The following is a 4,861-nucleotide window of genomic DNA, read 5'->3' as shown; positions in this document are numbered from 1 at the left end:
AATGGATAGCTAGTGGGAAGCAGCAACATAGCACAGGGAGATCAGCTCAGTGCTTTGTGACCACCTAGAGGGGTGGGATAGGCACGGTGCGAGAGAGATGCAAGAGGGAGGGGATATGGGCATATATGTATACATAGAGCTGATTCACTTTGTTATACAGCAGAAACTAACACAACATTGTAAAGAAATTATACTCCAATAAAGTTGCTAAAAAAAAAAAAAAAGAAGAACAAACATTTCTCAGACTTTGGAGAACAGGCAGCTCAGACAGTCATCCCCAACAGAAGAGAAAAAAATGATACAAGCTCTATAATTTCCTCAGCTTACTGCCTGGAGAGAGCTTTTAGGCCATAGTGAAGAGGTGGGAAGGGGGAAACCAAAACAGAGCCCGGTGATCTCAATGCTTTGAGGAAATGGAGTTGGATTTTGGATGCTAAGTCAGACTAGCAGGGCCAAATACCAGGAAGAAAGGATTTCCATAGAGAGAACTCTTAAAATTTGCAGAGTGGTCTCTCAAGTCTTTGGCCCAGGACCAACACACACACATTGCAGGAAGAAACTACGTGAGACAGGAAAAGAATCACATTAAAGAAGAGGTGGAGGGAGTTCCCTGGTGGTGCAGTAGTTAAGAATATGCCTGCCAATGTAGGGGACATGGGTTCGAGCCCTGGTCCAGGAAGATCCCACATGCCGCAAAGCAGCTAAGCCCGTGCGCCACAACTACCGAGCCTGTGCTCTAGAGCCTGCGAGCCACAACTACTGAGCCTGTGTGCCACAGCTACTGAAGCCTGTGCGCCTAGATCCTGTGCTCTTCAACAAGAGAAGCCACCACAATGAGAAGCCCACACACCACAACGAAGAGTAGCCCCTGCTTGCTGCAACTAGAGAAAGCCTGTGCGCAGCCAAGAAGACTCAACACAGCCAAAAATAAAGAAAATACAGAAATTAAAGAAAAAAAAAATGAAGCGGTGGAATATGCCCCAGAGTTCAGATGGTTTCAGACTCAGACAAACTCATTAGTAAATTCTACCAAATATTGAAGGAAAAGATAATACCAATTCTATATAAACTTCCAAAAGACAGGAGGAGACACAGCCAAACATTCTGAGTCCCAAATTAGCCACACACTAAAAGCAGATAAGACATTACAAGAAAATTAAAGACTAATATTCCTTATTAAATGGACATATAATAATCCTTAATCAAATATTAGAAAATATAGCAATATTAAAACAAGATAACACACCATACTCTAGTGGGTTTTTCTCAGGAAAGCAAGGTTGTTTCATTTTAAAATCAGTCAATATAATTAACAAACTAAAAAAAATTATCACTTTAGGTGAAGAAAAAGTATTTGACATAATTGAACATCCATTAACTCATGCATCCTAATCAGTGACACACAATTTCACTTTGTTTCATTACTGATAATGTTCTCCTTGGTCCAGTTTTTTTCAAACAAAGATTCTCTGAGAGAATTAACCCCTAATATTCTAAGGCTGGGCTTCGCAAATTTTTTCTGTAAATGGCCAGATAGTAATAATTTAGGTCATTGTAACATGAAAGAGCCATAGGTAACGTGTAAACAAATAACTCTGGCTACCTTTCAGTAAAATTCTATTAATGGATGATGAGATTTGAATTTCATATAAGATTCACATATCACAAAATCGTCTTCTTTTTTTTTTTTCTTTTAACTTTTTTTTGACCATTTGAAAATGTAAGAAGTCATTCTTGGCTCATGATAAACACCAAAAAAAAGAGAGCTGGCTGGATTTGTCCTGCAGGCTGTATTTTACCAAGCCCTGCTCTAAGACATTCCTTGTATGTAGTGAATTATTTATTATGCATTTAGAATGTACCATTCTTGGAGGAATCAAGAAAACAATCACCCAAATGTGTGTTCTTGGTCTCAAATGTGGTATCCTGATTGAGAAAGGCTGTGTTGTGTCACCAAGTTTCTCTACTGTAAAGTTACTCTTCACTGCTTTGCAAAGTGTGTTTTGTGAAGAGAGGTACTTTGAGCTATGTAAATATCCCTTTACGTTAAAAAAACTTTCAATTTATTCATTTTTTTATATTTGTAAGGACTTGAGATTTCCTATTTTATTCAATGAATTATACTCTGTTATCATTTACTTTGATGCTTAAATTTTTCCTGATTTGGCCAGTGGGAGCCCATTCATGCTGGCTCCAGTTTCTTCTGGACATATCCCCACCATTCTTTGAACATTTCCTTTTTGGAGACAAGATCTTCTAGACTTTCTTATTGAGGCTTGCTGCTCCAGCCCTGAAATTAGCCATTTTTTTCCCTAAAAGTTTGAGTTCTTTTTACTGGAGAGTGGGATTTAAGAACTAGATGTGTTCATTATTACTGGGGTGTCGCTGTACCCAGCCCTGTCAGTGGCGGAAAGGTATATATGCATGCTCACACATACACATAGTTACCTCTACATTGATTTTGCTATTTATTTACCTACTGAAAGCTATGTGATTATACCACATTTAATACTACATGGTTTGTGCTAGTTTTCTCCTTTTCTATATCTGACTTTTCAGACAGTGAGAAACTTGGCTCCCATTAACCAATTCCCTTATTTGTCACCAAGCTCTCAAATCTGTTACCCCCAACTTTCCCATGTGGATGCCCTTCTCACCCTGCTGCCCCCCCATGCCAGGATGCGCCTCTGCATGAATGCCCTTTCCACCCCTCTTGGGCTCCATCACTCCATGTTTGGTCCACAGGACACTCTCCTCACCTTTGTTGCGGTTTGACACCCTGTATTGGATTGCCTTCTGTTATGTATTCCCTTCTTGAGTAGCTCAGGCTCTGTCTCCCATGTGTGCCCCTGCCCTTGGGGGAAAGGATCTCCTCATAAAGCTCAGCACCCCCTTTCTATGTGTACTTACTCTTCATTCTGCTTGGGCTCTGAGACCCAGTCTGCTCTGCCCACATATACGGGTACCTTGCACACTCTAGTCTCCATGTCAAATGCCCTCCCACAAGCCCTTCTCACCTGCATAGTCCTGACATTCCAGTCCAGGCCACCCCTCCTGGAGAAGGCTTCCCTCTATGGCTCTGACATCCTGCACTGGGCCACCTCTTGTGGAGATGCCCTCTTTAACCAGCTCAGGCTCTGAATCTGCACGCCAATCTTCAACTTCCTGTAGGCGTGGACACCTTGCTTGGGTTCTGTGACCTGATGCTAGAACACCCCCCATGTGTGGAAGGCCTTCCTCCCCCATATAGGCTCCTATAGCACATGGCAGGCTGCCCTCAGGTGTGGATGCCCTCCTTACACTGCTTAGTTCTAACACTGTGTGCCAGCCTGCACCCACACCTGAATGCCCTCTTCACCCTACTTGGGACCTGACACCCTGCATGACAGCCCTACTATGGGAGTGGACCCTTCACCCTGCTTGGGTTCTAACACTCTGTATTCCTCTTGTCTGTGGGACTACCACGTTGACCGTACTGAGGCTACAACACCCTATTCTGAGCTACTACAACACACATGCACTGCTGGCACACTGACCTATGGTGGTAGGGAGAATAATGGCTCCCCAAATATGTCCACCTCCTAATGTGTTACTATGTTAGGGAACACGGCAAAGGGGAATTAAGGTTGCTAAACAGGTGACCTTGACATGGCAAGATTATCCTGGATTATCCAAGTGGGCTCAATCTAATCAAAAAGGTCATCATAACTAGAGGAAGGCAGAAGAGAGAGAACTTAAGAGATGGCAGCATAAGAATCATTCAGCCCAACATGGCTGGGTTGAAGATGGAAGAGGATCATTCACAAGGAGCACAGGCATTCGCTGGGAGCTGGAAATGATACAGAAATGGGTTTTCCATTAGCGCCTCCAGAAAGGAATGCAGTCCTGCTGGTACCTTGATTTTAGCCCAGTGAGACCCATCTTGGACTTCTGAGTTCCATAACTGTAGGATGATAAATTCGCGTTGTTTGTAACCAGTGTGTTTGTGGTAATTTGTTATGGCAGCGATCGAAAACGAATACTTACATGCTCTGCCTCACCTAATGGTGTTAGGAGTGAATTGTTCAGGAAAGGAAGAGAAGAGGAAGAAGAAAATATCATAACCCAATTAAATATTATAATAATATAAAATATGAATATGAATTGTAACAGTTCCAGGCAATGGAAGGCTATTTTTTCTGAGATATTTCTGGGGCAGGAGGGGCCTCAAAACATTGCTCAAATCACACTTCCTAAGTCACTGGTCTCTTTGGTATGTAGTGTAGGAGGCTGCACATGATCACACACCACAACCCAGGATGGGACACTGTCACAGTCAGAATCTCTCTTTCGCATGTAGGATAAACATCCTTAGGCATGCTAAGGGAGAGAAAACGTCCTCAAATATAAAAAGGAATCACCATTTGCACAACATCATTCAATGTGTACAGAGTTTCTGTTTATATTAGGCCACTGAATCCTCATAATGAACTCTCCCCATTTTGTCTCATGATTAGTTCTGAGGCTCAGAGATCCTAAAACATTTGTCCAAGCGCCGGTACATCATCAAAACTGAAGAAGCACCATAGTGTTCTGATTTTGAGATCAGAGCTCCTTTTCTCTACTGTGATATCCCAGTCACCCACTTACTTTTGAGATTTCACCTGTTCATCTCTTGCAGATTCACTTCCTACAATGTTTCTATAACTCTTATTTATTTGTATATTTAATTTGTATGTTCTTTTACATGAATACAGAACTGAAAGAACTAAGAAAGGACAAACATGGTTCTTAATGATAGGAATTTAGTGTTTTTTGACTAAAATTATACTCTTTGCCCGTTATGCAGGTGCCTTTTCACTTTTAGTGCTCGGAAGAGAAT

The sequence above is a fragment of the Physeter macrocephalus genome, chromosome 7, assembly GCF_002837175.3.
Source record: "Physeter macrocephalus isolate SW-GA chromosome 7, ASM283717v5, whole genome shotgun sequence".
Classification (NCBI taxonomy): domain Eukaryota; kingdom Metazoa; phylum Chordata; class Mammalia; order Artiodactyla; family Physeteridae; genus Physeter; species Physeter macrocephalus.
This window is presented reverse-complemented; position numbering follows the sequence as displayed.